Source organism: Panthera pardus, unplaced genomic scaffold (genome assembly GCF_024362965.1).
Source record: "Panthera pardus isolate Hobbes unplaced genomic scaffold, ASM2436296v1 HiC_scaffold_10, whole genome shotgun sequence".
Taxonomy (NCBI): Eukaryota; Metazoa; Chordata; class Mammalia; order Carnivora; family Felidae; genus Panthera; species Panthera pardus.
This window is the reverse complement of record NW_026526655.1, coordinates 112,712,596-112,729,717: the sequence shown is the minus strand read 5'-3', so window position 1 is coordinate 112,729,717 and position 17,122 is coordinate 112,712,596. Positions and strand designations below refer to the sequence as shown.

Sequence of the window (17,122 nt, the reverse complement as noted above, 5' to 3'; positions counted from 1 at the left end):
TAGACAATAATGTGCCAGTTTATTCAGAGCTCAAATAGAGAGGAAACATACTAGCATAGTATGTTGGGAATAACAAAGGATTTCAAAGAAAGGGGGGAATTTTTCCAGTTTCATTTCTGCAATTATCTAGGGATCTGGAAAAACCGGCAGTCTTTTTTACTGTTGATCTTCTCTCATATCAAAAGGTTATCAGCTTCTGAGAAGATAGAATATATGCACGTTTCCCTATTCCTCCCAGTAAGTACAAGTAAAATTCCTGGGCATTTTATATAGAAAACAAACATAAGAGAATTCTGAAAGGTGAAGAGAATAAAGCAGACCAATTAAGGACTTTTCAGGCCCCAAGGAACAACACTGGAATGACTTCCCTGGGCTTCTTTTTGCATTATATATCCCACATTTGGAGCTGAAGAAGCCAACAACTCAGACATGCAAGGAGGTGAGGGAAAAAAGATACACACACACACACACACACACACACACTGGACCACAAAAGCACCAAAAAAGCAAAAAAGGGGTCAGCCTAGCAAGAGAGAAACGTTTTAGATAATAACTGCTCTACTCAAGCCAAACACAAAAGAAATAAAAAGCACAGCCCTACCTCAACTCAGGCCACTGAAGGTCAAAGGGGCCTCTAAACATATATCATTGCCAGCTCTACTAAGGCACCCAACAGCCTCTCCTAGTACCATGCTAGTGTCAAGCAAGGTCAAGTAGGGGGTCAGGATTTTGTCCCCACTGAGCAGTGATGTGCCTTCTCCTCCTGCCATCATGGCAGGAGACCAAGGGAGAGATTGGGCCTTCATCATCATCCAGGAGCCAGGAGGTTCTGCTTCCCCACCGCTACTCCCACTCTTACCTCCACTAGAGTAGTGTCAGAGGAGGCCTGGGAGAGAAGACTTTCACAACCACTCAGTGGTAACAAGGCCACACATTTTCCCAGTGCCAGTGGGCACAACATGGGGAGAAGTATACTGAAAGTCCTACCTCTCTCTGCCAAGGAGACATCAGTGGAGGTCTGCAGGAAGGCCAGAACTCCCATTCTCCTTCAGCCATAATCATGAACCATCCAACTTAAGGTATCAGTGGAAGTGAAGTGGGAAAGCTAGACTTCTACTCCAACCTGGCGGTAATGAGATGACATTCCCCTCTTTTCCCAGCAGAGTTGTGAGACAGGAGGCCAGCTAAAAAAAGGGGGGAGGGGCTTATGTAAGATCCAGGGTTTCATAAATTATAGCCAAAATGCTCAGATTTCAATCAAGAATAACTCATCATACCAAGATCCGGGAAGATCTCAAAGTGAAAAAAGACCATCAAAAAATATCAACACCGAGATAACAGAGATGTTAGAAATACCTGACAAAGATTTTAAAGAAACCATGATAAAATGCTTCAGAGAAATCACAAACATTGAGAAACAAATGAAAAAGTAAAAAGAAGAAAAAAGGCCAAAAAATAAAGATTTTCAGTAAAGATATTAAAAATAAAAAGAGGGGTTCCTGGGTGGCTCATTTGGGTAATGAGCTACTCTTAATTTTGGCTCAGGTCATGATCTCATGGTTTGTGAAATCGAGCACCACATGGGGCTCTGTGTTGACAGTGTAGAGCCTGCCTTGGATTCTGTTTCCCTCTTTCTCTGCTCTTCCCTTGCTTGTTATCTCTCCAAGTAAAAATAAACTTAAGAAAAAAGAAAAAGAAAAACCAAATTAAGGGGACAGAAAGAAGAGTCAGTCAATTAGAAAAGAAAACAACAAAAATAAAAAGAGAAAACATACTGAAAAAATTAAGATCTTAAGGAACATGTAGGAGTATAACAAAAATCTAATCATTTCACGGGAGTTGAAGAATAGGAGAAAGAAGGTGAAGCTAAAAATGTACCTAAAATATTGGATGAAAACCCTCCAAATCTGGACAGAGAGATATAAATCTATAGATTCATGAAGCTAACTGACTCCAAACAGAATTAAACTAAGGAAATCTATATCAACATAAGTCATGGTAAAATTTCAATGAAAAGTAAGAAAGAAAATCTTTAAATTGATAAAAGAGACAACAAACTTACAGGAATAAAACAATATCACTGATGAACACAGGCACAAAAATTCTTCATAAAATGTACAAATCAGCAATAAATTAAAAAATTACACACTGTGAGAAGTGTGGTTTATTCCATGGATGTGAGGCATACAGTATTTGAAAATTAATCAACATAATCCACATATTAACATCCTACAGAGAAAAATAATATTATATTAATTGATGCTGAAAAAGCATTTGACAAAATTCAACAATCATTATGATAAAAATTCTCAGAAAGTAGGAATAGAAAGAAATGTCCTCAACTGATTAACAGCACATACAAACAATCTAGCTAACACCATATTTAATGGTGACAGACTGAAAGTTTTGTCCCTTTGGATCAGAAAAAAGGCAAGGATGCCCACGCTTACCACTCTTATTTAACATAGTGCTTCATGTTCATGCTGTTTTAATTTATTGTTAAAATAATAAATGAAAATAAAAGGCCACCAGATTGCAAAGGCATAAATAATATTATCCTTACTTGTGTAAGGATTGTCTACATAAAAAATTACAAGGAATCTGACAAAAAATTTAGAATTAATAAATAATTTCAATGAAATTGCACCTTAGTAGATCAACAGAAAAAATAATCATATATATATATATATATATATATATATATATATATATATATTAGCAATGAACACATAGAGACTAATATTAAAAATAAAATATCACTTATACTTACTTAAAAATGTGAAATGTTTAGGTCTAAATTTAACAAAACATGTACAGGACTTGTCACCTGAAAACTATAAAGTGTTGATGAAAGGAACCAACAGGAATCTAAGTAAATGGAGAAACATACCATGATCATGAATTAGAAGACTTAACATATCAAAGATGTCAATTCTCCCCAGATAGACACGCAAGTTAAAGACAACGTCTTAGCAAAACCCATTAAGATTTTTTTTGTAGATACAGACAAGATAGAATTTATATTGAAAGACCAAAGAATGAAAATAGCTGAAAGAATTTTGAAAACTAAAAAAAAAAAAAAAAAGTGGAAAGAATCATTTCACCTGATGTCAAGCCTTCTTATGAAGTGTAACACACACTGTCAAAACTGTACGATATCAGGGCAACTGGATAATTCGGTTGGTTAAGCAACTGACTCTTGATTTCAGCTCAGGTCATGATCTCATGGTTGTGAGACTGAGCCCCTCACCTGGATCTGCACTGAGTGTGGAGCCTGATTAGGAACCACTCTCTCCCTCTCTCTCTCTGCCCCTCTCCTGTTCACTCTGTCTCTCTCTCTCTTTCTCAAAATAAATAAATAAGCTTAAAAAAAAAAGACTGTGTGGTATTGACAGAGGGATAGGCACAGAGATTATTGTTTGATCCATGTGTGATTTAGAAGCATATTAATCAATTTCCAAATATTTGCACATGTTTCAGTTATTGATTTCTAGCTTAATTCCATTATGATCTGAATACATACTTTGTTTTCTATTTTTTAAAATGTGTTATTATATGGTTTGAATGGGATGTATCTCTTTTTTTAATTTTTAATTTTATTTAAATCCAAGTTAGTTAACATATAGTATAATAATGATTTCAGGAGTAAAATTTAGTGATTCATCACTTCATATAACAGTGAATGGGGTGGACCTTATTGGATGTTTCATGTCGACTTTAGAAGAATATGTATTCTGTTGCCATATGAAATAATTTATAAATTTCAGTTATATAACGCTGATTAGTCATGCTTTTCAGATTCATTTTTTTCTTTGATTTACATAGGTGAAAAAGAAATTCAATAGAGAAAAAATAGCCTTTTGACAAATGTAGTCAAAGCAGGGCATCATAAGCAAAGAAAAACAAACGTCAACCTAAACTTCACACCTTATATGAAATTTAATTAAATGTATCACAGACTTAAATATAAAATTTTAACTTATTAATATATATATATAACAATATATTATGTAGAGATATATCTATCTGTATTTATATTGCTATCTAAAGGCATGTATTTCTCCCCACCAAACTCAAGTTTAAATGAATAATCCAATCAAATTTAGTAATCTTTCCACAGATGGGTAAAAAGCACGAAGATATATTTTACCACAGAGGATACGCAGATGGAAAATAAACACATGAAAAGATATCCACCATTATTCGGCCATCGGGAAAATAAAAATTAAAACCACAATGGGCTATCATTACACAGCTATCAAAATCTCTAAAATATAGTGACAACACCAAATATTGGCAAAAATGAAGAGAGCTCATACACTCTTGGTAAGATTACAAAATGGTGCAGTAGCTTGACAAACGTTTGGGAGTTTCCCATAAGCAAGTCAATGTTGCAACTATCATGTAACCCAGCAAATCTGCTGTTGGGCACTTATCCCAGAAAAATGAAGACTTACGTTTACATATAGCCATCTGTGGTAAGAGTAAAGATGCGAAAAACCTGAGAAATAACTTAGAACCAGGTTAATATTTTTTAATATGGTTTCAGAATGGAAGTTTGGATAAGCAGGAAACTAAAGGGTAAGTCTGTAGGAAGTGTCCTTAAAAAGGGTAGAATTTGAGGGAAAATAGCAAAGATCAACAATGTAATACACTTTCAATGATATTCTCAGTCAGAGTGGTTGCATTCTTGAAGATTTATGAAACTTTAAAAACTTGCTTATATCTATTTCCATTTTTGGCCTTTAGTCAGGATATGACCCTGAGCAAATGATTTAAGTTCATTGCCTACATGTTCTCCTTCACCTAATTGAAGCATCAGCCTCACTAATGATTCTCCTAGAAAAAGTGACTAACATTTGAGAACTCTTGTGCTCAAACGTGCCAAAAAGGCACACACTATCATTATCAGGATGAAATACAAAAGGACTTCTATCTTGGAGAAGTATGGGTGACAGGATCTGTGTGCTGAAGGTCTCAAGGCTGCTGCAGAAAGGTGGTACTGAGGGACTGTAGGACAAGGGAAGAAAAGAAAAAAGGGTAAAGTTTGAAAGTTCCTTATTATTTAATGATTAAAAGTGGGAGATAAAGAAAGCAGACAGATCAGAGTAGTGTGATTATAAGGATCCTGGGAAGAAGAGAAAGCCAGAACTTCTTATTACTTAAAAGTTGCCAATTATTTAAAAATAGAAAGAAGAATAGAGAAATATTGAAAAGAGTGATCATCTTAAATATGTGCATCAAACTCTGCTCTTTTCAAATTCCTTTTGCAAGTACCATTACTTCTGAAAATGCCTGAAAAGTGGAATGGATATCCTAAGAGTTTTATCCCTGAAAAAAAACTTGCCCAGTTGATGGTGGAATGGGCATTAAACCAAAGTATTGCCCCACTGGAAAAATCACAGTAGATGCACCTTACCAGGGAAGAGCCCCCCACATTGCTCTTCCTCATACACTGGGGAAAGGCATAAAGATGAGGCAGGAAGGATCCCACTCCTATCCTTCCACTGGTATGGTGGAAAGGAAAAGGCAGGCTGGGACCTCCAGACACCCATCAGAAGTGGGAAAAAGAAAAGTGGTTCAGGGGAAAAGAGCAAGTGTGGATGAGCTATTGTCTTCATCACTAATTACCGGGCAACCACAGAATGGTGTAAAAATGAAATCTTTTTCAAATCACATAGTAGAAATAAATAATCACTTTTTTTTTCTCATTAGCTTTTCCTCTCCTTAACTTAAGAAGAATGTTTTGGAATCTCATATATCCCATGGTGGAAGCAATGATCAACAATGTCTCCCACTTAAGTTTGCTTCAACACTATTTTCGGTATGAGTCCATTTATATACATTATTATATACTACATATACTAATATGTTGTGCTCCAGGATACCTGCCAAAACATAATATTTAAATAGAATCCAGTCTTAGACATTCAAAATGCAGAGGTTATAGGTGAAAATCACTCATCATACCAAGGAACAAGATCTCAAACTGAACCAACAGATGCCAACATTAAGAGAGCACAGCTGTTAGAATTATCTGACAAAAATTAAAGTAGCCATTATATTAAAAAATACTTTAACAAGCAATTGAGAACACATTTGGGATAAATTAAAAAAAATAGGAATCTTTGGAAATAAAATAGAAAATCTCCAGATATGAAGGAGAATCAAATTCAGTCTGTACAATTGAAATATGCTATCACTAAAATAAAACCTCAAAGGAGGAGGGCTCAGAAGAAGAAAATACAAGAGAAAGTTAGGGATAGAACAATATAAATTACCCAATCTAAACAACCACTAAAAAATTGCCTGTACAATATGAATAGAACTTCTGGGACCTGTGAAGCTATAACAAAATATCTTATTTTTTATCATTAGAGTCCCAGAGAGAAAGAGGAAAAAAAGGCTGAAATGTTATTTGAGGTATTTGACTAAATAATGGCTAAAAATGTCCTAAATTTGACCAAAATATAAGCCTACAACTTCAAGTACCTGAACTACTTCAAACTGTATAAACTACACTAAGGCACATCCTAGTAAAGCTTCTGAAAACTGAAGACACGAAAAAGTCTTGAAAGCAGCAAAAGAAAACATAAACATTATCCAGAGAGGAAAATGAATTCAATGACAGTACATCTCTCATTAGAAACTACAGAAGTGGCACATTTTTCAAGTACTAAAAGAAAACTGTCAATCCAGATTTCTATATTTAGTAAAAATATGCTTCAGGAATGAAAAGGTAATGAAGACATTAGCAAATGAAGGGAAACTAAGAGAATTTTTCATGAGAAGACCTACCCTAAAAGAATGGCTGAAGAAAGATCTCTAAACAGAAAGCAAGTGATAAAAGCAGAAATTTGAGAATATCAGAAAGGAAGATAGTAAGAGTAAAGGTAGGAATAAATACAATAGACTTTCTTTTTCCTTTTTGAATTTTCCTCTTGAGTTTTATAAATTGTGTTAGATGGTTGGAGAAAAATTTTAATACTATCTGATAGGGTTTTCAATATGTGTACAATTAATATGATCTTGTATTATAAGGGGGGAGGTTTAAAGGAACATAAATTTCTTCTAATTAATTTGAATATATATATATATATATATATGCACCTACATACACATTTATAAAATAAGAAATGTATAAAGAGACATACTTTAACCACTTAAAACCACTATATATATATATATATATATATATATATATATATATAATAAGTTGTATTTTTAATTAACATTTTTTTTATTTTAGAGAGAAAGAGAGAGGGAGAGGACAGAGGGAAAGAAAGAGAATCCCAAACAAGCTCCATGCTCAGCACAGAGCCTGATGTGGGGCTCGATCTCACAACCCTAGGACGATGACCTAAGCTGAAATCAAGAGTTGGATGTTCGGGGTGCCTGATTGGCTCATTCGGTTGGGCATCCAACTTCGGCTCAGGTCATGATCTCACAGCTTGTGAGTTCAGGCCCTGCATCAGGCTCTGTGCTGACAGCTTGGAGCCTGGAGCCTGCTTCAGATTCTGTGTCTCCCTCTTTCTCTGTGCTTCTCCTGCTCATGCTCTGACTCTCTCTCTCTCAAAAATAAATAAACATTAAAAAAAATTACTTAAAAAAAAGAGTTGGATGCTCAAACAACTGAGCCACTCAGGTGCTCCAAAAATTGTATTTTTAAAAAATGTTTAACTAAACTACAATATGGCAATAAAAGAAAACAGAACAAAAATATTAAGAACAAACAAGAGAAAAAATAAAATTGTAGATGTATGCCTTAAAATAGGAATAATTACATTAAATGTAAATGAATTAAATACAGTAATTAAAAGACAGAGATTGTCAAGGAGAAAAAAATATGATTATTTGTATGCTGTCTAAAAGAAACTCACTTCAAATATAGTGATATACATAGATTGAAAACAAAAGGATGGAAAAGGTACAATCAGTCAAAGTAGGAGAGAAATATCAATATGTAAATTTTATTTCCGAGCAAAAAAATGCATATAAAGCAACATCATCTGATGTTGAAGATCGATACATCAAGAAGACATAGCCATTCTAAAAGTGCATGCATCAAACAATGATGATGTAAATTATGAAAAAAAAAAAAAAGCCTGAGAGGTAAAAGAGTAATAGGCAAATCTGCAATTATAATTAGGGACTTCAACACCTCCCTCTCAACAATTGAGAGAAAATCTGCAAGTAAATAAAAGAACTCTACAGAGTTCTCAACCAAGAGGAACCAATAAACACTTATTGAATCTGATACCCAAAAAGAGCAGAATAAACTCTTGTCAATAATACACCAAACATTTAATAAATATAGACTATATCTTTGGCCATGAGACAAACCTCAACAAATCAAAAAAATTGAAATCATACAGATTTCAATTTTCTGACCATAAATCTTGAAATCAATGTTAGAACACTAACAGAAAAACCTCCAAATAATCAGAAACTAAAAACTGCATGTTTAGATAATTCATCGCTCATAGAGAAAGTATCAAGAAAAATTTTTTTTAAAGTACATGAGTTGAATGAAAACAAAAAGACAACATATAAAAGCTTGAAGATCACAGAGAAAGCAGTGTTAAGAGGGAAACTTTTAGCATTAAATGTTTACTTTTTTTATATGCTGGTCCAAGGCTTGCCAGTAACTTGGTCAAATGGCCAGGCCATTATCTGTAACCCATGAATAAGGTTTATAACTGCAGCAATTCCTGTTAATGCTTGGGAGTATGTTAATGCTTGGGAGTAATGTTAATGCTTGGGAGTAAAGTCTAAGAAAGGTATACATAGATAATATATCAACACCAATAAATTTGGTAGCAGAGGCCTTAACAGAAGTTTATAGAAACCCAATTCATAATCAGGCTAGGTCAAGGATTCTGGATCTGGTATCCTCAGACCTAAAACCAGAGAGCCATTTCCTCTCACCTTGGTGCCAGGGATTGTGTGCACCTGTGCACCAACATCTAAAGGCCCAAGAAATACAAATTTCTCATCTTCCCATGAACTTCTAACCTCGGCATAGGCCCTCTGGTCTCTCTGGGGACACTTACCAACCACTAGTCTTGTTTATTTCTGAACACCGAGAGGTCTGAGCAAAAGAGAGTTCTTCCAACATATCCTCAGATCCACATGGAGAAGCAGAGGACACAGTTCCTTTATCCATCATTGGGGCTGGCAAAGTATAAACTTGAGTAGGGTCACCCTGTCAGTACTTGGCCATGAGTTTTCTGGGGTAGGAGGCAGGAGTGGAGAGCCAGGAAGAGCAGTAGTCTGGATAAACAGCTATTTCCCAGCCAAGGCACCCAGGGATGGCACAGGTTGGGCTCATTCAAGCAGAACCTAGGCTTCTCCTCTTAAAAGGCTATTGTAGCAGCTGTCTGGATTCTATTTTCCTGGCAGCGGCTGCTGTCAGGGCAATTTGAAAGAGAGATTTTTAGTAATACATCCCCTACACCATGCCACTCTCCCTAACTTTAACAAGATTATCTCTGAAGGGCATTTAATTAGGTCTCTAAGGTCTCCTCGGGGTCATTGGGCAAAGTGATCTCAAAGGGCTCTACATCCTTCTGAAATTTCAACAATGTGCTGCATTTCAGGGAGTTTATTAGTGCAAGAGACCTGCTTAGAGTTACTCAACCCACCAACAGTCCTCTCATTCCATTGTTAGAGCACTGCAAGCATTAGCTAGGGAATTCCTCCCTCAGTTTTTTTCTGAACTCCTCATGGTATCTAAACCACAGAGCTTAGCCAGGGAACTGGAGACTAAAGAGAAGTTACAGAATTATTCCAAAACCCAATATCACATGAACAATCCTTTAACATCTTCCAAGAATGCCCTGTAGCTTCTGCTGGCATTTCTCAAGACCTATTGGCTTGGCAAACAAACTCCATGGCATCCTCTAGCACCTTCCATGACCTATGGGCAAAATACCCTGCAGGACCTTCACACTCTTGCAAATTATCTGCTGAGAACCTATCTGGACTGTTCTATGTTTTCTACTAGCACCTCCCAAAGGTGACTCATGGAATCTTCAGGTGTTTTGCTTTTCCAGAGTAGCATTGTGCTTAATTGACTACCTGCTTGATGTGCCAATTTGCCAGGAATTCAGTAGAGCTGAAGAGAACCAAGCTCGTAGGTGTCGAAGAAATCAGTTAAGATAACAAACCAATATTAAATAATAGTCAAGTTTTTAAACAGTGCAACAATATAAACATGAGGCTAAGCCAAAGAAGGCACTGGCTACTCCCTGCTTTATTTTCTACCATGGAATAGCATCAATGAGGGGGTCAGTGAGATCAAATGTAGGGATTGTCTCACTGCTAAGGGAGCCCTGAACAAAAAGCTTCTACAGTTTACAAACAAGAGAGCCTAGGGAGGATTGAAGGAAGACCTAGTAATGGAAAAGTACTGAGCCAGAGGGAAGAAAAATTGTCTTCAAAATTCTTTCTCTCCTTTCCGTGATAAGGAGGTCTCAGAAGAAGCACTTGAGGAAGTCATTGGCTGAAGGCCCCAGATTAAGAGACCTCTGAGTGGAGGTGCCTGTGGGCTAGGAATACAGCTGTAAGGGCACAGCCAGCCAGGGGCCTTGAGTCCTGAACACAACTCCTTTCAGGGACTGTACTGCACTGGCTGTGCACCAAGTCTGCTGTGAGGAGAGCAGGTAAAGCCTTTTAAATTGCCTGTGGTTGGGCCTGGAAAATTGCACATAGGTTAGTAACAAGGAGCTGGTCTCCTTAGATATGAGAGAAAAATAACTAAATACATACATACATATATACATACATACATACATACCAGAGTAAGACAAATCTAAAAAAAAGGAGAAAATAAATAATAAAGATAAGAGCAGATCAATTAAAATTAAAGCAGGCAAACAATAAAGAATCAATGAATTAAAGTTAAGTTCTTTAAAAGAATCAATAAAATTGGCAAACTGCTAGTAAGCATAACAATTAAAAAAAGACACAAATCTCCAATATCAGAAATGAAAGTAGTGATATTTCTGTAGATCCTAAAGACTTCAAAATGATAATAATGGAATACTATGAAGAATTAAATACACATAAATTTTACATTTCAGGTGAAATGGGCCAATTCCTCAAAATCTAACTCAATATATCAAAAAAAAAAAAAATTCCCAGGATATCAAGCTGGTTTAAGCACTCAAAAATCAAACAGTTCAATCAGCCATGTCAACAGGTTACAGAAGAGAAAGTATTTAACAATATCAATTGGTGCATAAGAGTATATTTTATGAAATCTAACAACTTACGATTTTTAAATTCTCAGTAAGCTATAAGTAGAGAGGGGAAATCCTCAATTTAATGAAGATCATCTTCATTAAAACAATATTTTAATTTATATCATATATAATTTATATCATATTTAATGGTGAAAAACTACAATTTATATCATATTTAATGGTGAAGGACTGAATGTGCTTCCCCCTTAAATTGAGAACAAGGCAAGGATCCCTTCTCTCACCACTGTAATTCAACACAGTACTGGAAGTTCCAGCCAGCACAATAAGACAGTAAAAGGAAATGAAAGACATATAGTTTGGAAAAAAAATTAAACTGTTTCCATTTCCAATTGACCCGATGGTCTACACAGAAAATCTCAGGACGCCTGGGTGACTCAGTCAGTTAAGCCTTCGACTTCAGCTCAGGTCATGATCTTACAGTTAGTGAGTTCAAGCCCCACATTGGGCTCTGTGCTGACAGCTCAGGGCCTAGAGCCTACTTCCTATACTGTGTTTCCCTCTCACTCTCTCTTGTTCCCTCCCCTGCTTGTGCTGTCTCTATCTCTCATAAATAAATAAACATTAAAAAAAAGAAAAGAAAACCCCAATGATTCTACAAACAAGAAATTTTGAAACTAATAAATGAGCTCACCAAATTTGTAGAACACAAGGTTAACATATAAAAATTAACTACATCTTGACGAAGTTCCAATAGTTTCTTTTTGCTTTTGTTTCTCTTGCCTCAGGAAAATATCTATAAATAAGAAAATATCTATAAATATAAGAATCTAGGATTCTGATGATTTCCTGGCTCACATTTAGGTCTTTCATCCATTTTGAATTTCTTTTTATGTATGGTGTAAGAAAGTAGTCCAGTTTCATCCTTTTGCATGTTTCTGTCCAGTTTTCCCAAAAGCATTTGTGGAAGAGACTATCTTTTTCCCGTTGGATATTCTTTTCTGCTTTGCCAAAGATTAATTAACTATATAGTTGTGGCTTCCTTCCTGAATTCTATTTTGTTCTATTATTGGTTCTATTCTGTTCTGCTGAACTACATGTCTATTTTTGCGCCACTGCCATACTGTTTTGATCACTATAGCTTTTTAATATTACTTGAAGTCTGGAATTGTGATACTTCCAGCTTTGATTTTCTTTTTCAAGGTTGCTTTGGCTTTCAGGGTCTTTTGAGGTTCCATACAGACTGAAATAAGTCAGAGAAATACAAACATGATTTCATTCATATGTGGAATTTAAGAAAGAAAACAAGCAAGAAAAGGAGAAAGAAAAGAGAGAGAGACAAACAAAGAAACAGAGTGTTAACTTAGAAAACAGGCCCAGGCCCGGGGATTTGGTGGGAGCTGGGTGGAATAGGTGATGGGGACTAAGGTGTGCAATTGTGATGAGCACCGGGTAGTATACGGAAGTGTTGAATAACTAAATCTCACACCTGAAACTAATATTACACTGTATTCTAATTAACTGGAGTGTAAATAATAAGTTAAAAAATTTCATTATATTTTATACAAACACAATTGACATATTGAAATTAAAATTAAAAATACAATTTACAGTTGATCAAAAAAAGAAATATTTAGGTATAAATCCATCAAAACATATGCAGGACTTATATACTGAAAAGCATAAAATTCTGATAAAAAACAAAATCAAAATAAATAGAGATGTCTTTGTTCATATCAAATAATTGAACTTCATCAAAATGAAAAGTTTTCCACTGCAAACAACCCTACTAAGAGGATGAAAAAACCAGCTACCAACTAGGTGAAAATATTTGCAAAGCACATACCTGGCAAAGGACTCAGATAAAAAATATGAAAAAACCTGACATTAAAGAAACAACCAATCCAAGTAGAAAATGAGCAAAAGATACATAGAGGCATTTCACCAAAGGGAATATTGAGCTGACAAATAAGCACAAGCACATGAAAAGATGTCCAACATCACTAGCCATTAGGGAAATGCAAATTAAGATCACAATGATGTATCAATAAACATCTATTAGAACAGTTAAAATAAAACATAGTAGCAATAACAAATACTGGTGAGTCTGTGAAGACACTGTATATCTCAAATACTGCTGGTTGGAATGTGAAATGTTATAACTACCCTGGAAGAGTTTACAGTTGGTGTCTTAAAAAACTAAACATAATAAATAACTGCCCTACTTGGCATTTATCCCAGAGGCACAAATATCTGCACATGTATACTAACGAGCCTGACTCTCTGATGACAGCTTCCACGTGGTGTTGCTTCCCTCCTTTGCCTTCTGCCCCACATCAGATAAGAACTAGTGAGAAAGCCTGGGGCTCCCTCCTTAGGTCCTGCTGGGAAGGTCAGAACCTGAGAGCTGAGAAAAGCAGCACCCAGGGGAAAACAAGATCAAAAGTCAAACAACTAAGCTACACCAGAAACTAATAAAAAATAAAAAGTAAACAAGCATAATTTAATAAGGTAAAAATCAATAATAGAAAAATATTGTTCTGTGAATACCAAGAAAATGAAATTGGCACTTGTAATTCAATGAAAATTGGGATTGAGAAAGGAGACAAAGATTATGAATAGAGGCAATAAAACATAGAAAAATACAAAATATTATGTATGACTTTGTATATATATTTGACAATCTACAGAAAATGGATGTTCTCCCTGGGGTGACAAATGATTTTAAATAGCCCAAAAAGAAATAGAAAACTTGAAGAGACTAATTAAACTTTGAAGATATTGTAAAGATAGCTAGGGCCAGTTGTACAATTTAGCAAATTAAGAAGAAAAAACATTCACTACATGTGGTGCTAGCTCTCCAGATTTCTGTTTTCTTCACAAGCCATGCTAGGCCCATACAGAAGCAACTGTCTAGCAGACCCTCAGTGGGCACTGATCTTGACACCACTTACTCTTGTGTGGGTGTCTTCCAGCACCAGAAAGTGGAAATAATTGCCAATGATAAGGGAAACTGAACCACCCGGTTATATCTACTTTACTGACACTGGTCATGTCGGTGCTGCTACAAAGAATCAAGTTGCAATAAACCCCACCAACACAGTTTTTGATACCAAATGCCTGATTGGATGTACGTTTGATGATGCTGTTGTCCAATCTGATATGAGACAGTGGTCTTTCATGGTGGTGAATGATGCTGGAAGCCCAAGGTCCAAGTAGAATACAAGGAAGAAAAAAAGTTTCTATCCAGAGGGGGTGTCCTCTAATGGTTTTGACAAAGATAAAGGAAATTGCAGAGCCATACCCTGGGAAAACTGTTACCAATGCAGTTGTCACAGTACCTGTTTACCTTAATAACTCAGAATCAGGCTACCAGAGATGCTAGAACGGTTGCTGTTCTCAATGAACTTAGAATCATCAATGAGTCAACTGCTGTTACTATTGCTTACATCTTAGACAAAAAGGTTAAAGCTGAAAGAAATGTGCTTATCTTTGACTTAGGAGGTGACACTTTTGATGTGTCCATCTTCACTATTGAAGATGGGATCTTTGGAATAAAATCTATAGCTGGAGACACAAACTTAGGTAGAGAAGACTTTGACAAGAGAATGGTCAACCATGTTATTGCTGTGTTCAATCACAAACGTAAGAAGGACATCAGCCAGTACATACTGCTTGTGAACATGCTACGTGTACTTGTCTCCAGTAACCATGCCAGTATAGAGTTTGATTCTCTGTATGAAAGACTTGACTTCTATATCTCTAATAATCATCCCCAATATGAAGAATTAAATGCTGACCTGTTCTTTGGCACCCTGAACCCTATAGAGAAAGCCCTTCATGATGCCAAGCTAGGCAAGTCTCATATCCATGATTTATTGTCCTGGTGGGTGGTTATACCCATATCCCCAGTGTTCAGAAACTTCTGAAAAACATCTTCAATGGGAAAGAAATGAATAAGAGCATCAACCCTGATGAGGCTGTTGCTTATGGCGTAGCTGTCCAGGCAGCCGTCCTTTCTGGAGACAAATTTGAAAATGTTAAAGATTTGCTGCTGTTGGATGTCACTCCTTCTCTTAGCTTTGAAACTTCTGGAGGAGTCATGACTGTCCTCATCAAGTGCAATACTACCAAACATATGCAAACCTTCACTACCTACCCTGACAACCAGGTGTGCTCACTCACCACCTGTTCAGTTCAGGTGCTCATTCATCTTTATGTCATGACTGAGGATAACAGCCTACTTGGCAAGTTTGAAGTCATAGCATATCTTCTGCCCCCTGTTCTGTACCTCAGATTGAAGTCACGTTTGATATTGATGATAATAGCATCCTCGGTGTCTCTGCTGTGGATAAGAGTATGGAAAAAGAGAACAAGTTTACCACTAGTAATTACAAGGGTCATTTGAGCAAGGAAGATATTGAGCATATGGTCAGGAAGCTGAGAAGTACAATGCCAAAAATGAGAAGCAGCAGGACAATGTATCTTCTGAGAGTTCACTTGAATCTTATGCATTCAACATGAAAGCAACTGTTGAAGATGAAAAACTTCACGACAAACAGTAGATTCTTGGCAAGTGTAACAAAATCATCAACCAGCTTGATAAGAACCAGACTGCAGAGAAGGAAGAATTTGACATCATAAGAGCTGAAGAAAGTCTGCAACTCCATCATTACCCAACTGTTACCAGAGTGCAGGAGGCATGCCAGGAGAAATGCCTGGGAGCTTCTCTGGTGGTGGAGCTCCTGCATCTGGTGGTGCCTCCTCTGGATCCACCATCAAAGAGGTTGAGTAAGCCAACCTGAGAATAGACCTAGCATTGTTCCACATAAAACATTTGAAGGACCCAAATTTGTAGCAAATTCCATGGCAGTTTTAAAGTCGAGCTGCTATTGTAAATAAACTGGGCATCTTGATACTTGAATATGGAATAAGTGCACAGGGGAAAGAAATAAACATTGCACTTTATAAGCGCTGTATTCTAGGTGGCAAATGCGATGCCTTAAATAAAACTGTACTTAAAATTGAAAAAAAATAAAAAAGAAAAACACAAACTATCAAAATTTAACTTACGTTCGTGAAAACAACAGCGAACCCAAAACTACAGGTAAACCAGGAAAAGAGGAATTATCCTTAATCTGATAAACATTTTCTCCAAAAAAATCTAAAGAAACATCGTAATTAGTGGTAAAATACCAGCACGTTCCCATGAGACAGTTTTAAGAAAAAAATTTGTTCTTCTACTCATTCATTCATTGCTACGAATTTTTATTGTACTGAAAGCTGTTGCTAATATATTAAATAAAACCAACCAAATAAACAAAATTTAATATTAGAAAGGAAAAAGCAAAACTGTTATTATTTATTTATTTATTTATTTATTTATTATTTTTTATAGATCGGGTAGTTTATTTTAAACATATAAGGTATTCAGTTGAACAATTAATGAACTAACATGAATTCAATCGAAGAGATTAAATCAAAATTAACACAAACCTATAATATAATTTCCTATTGTAGCAGCAGGAACCAATAATAAAATTTTCTAGAAAAAAACAGTATTCCCCATTCACACTAGCAAAAAGAAAGATAAGCCATGTGAAAAACAAACCTCATGAATACATCAAGATAATAAAAAAAAAAACTAACAGATTAAAAAATCTGAACAAACAGGAACCCATACTATATTTTTTACTGAGAAAGTTCTGTATTATAAAAATATTGGTTCTTCTCCACTTCACCTACACTTTTAGAAAGTCCCAATCTGACTTTTTGTTCCAAATAGTGGACTGAGCACAGGCATTTATATCTTCTCCCTCTCAAGATTTCATTTAAATGATAGCAAAGCAAGATGTAAAAAGACATTTGGAAAAGAGAATTTAACTAAGCTTAAGACAGAGGGAAGATAGACGCGTGCT

The 17,122-nt window shown here is 35.7% G+C and overlaps 1 pseudogene; it reads left to right on the top strand.

The window, feature by feature from the left end:
- The first annotated feature begins 14,119 nt into the window (after nt 1-14,119).
- LOC109278840 (heat shock cognate 71 kDa protein-like) lies at nt 14,120-15,999 on the top strand (annotated as a pseudogene).
- Nucleotides 16,000-17,122: the final 1,123 nt, after the last annotated feature.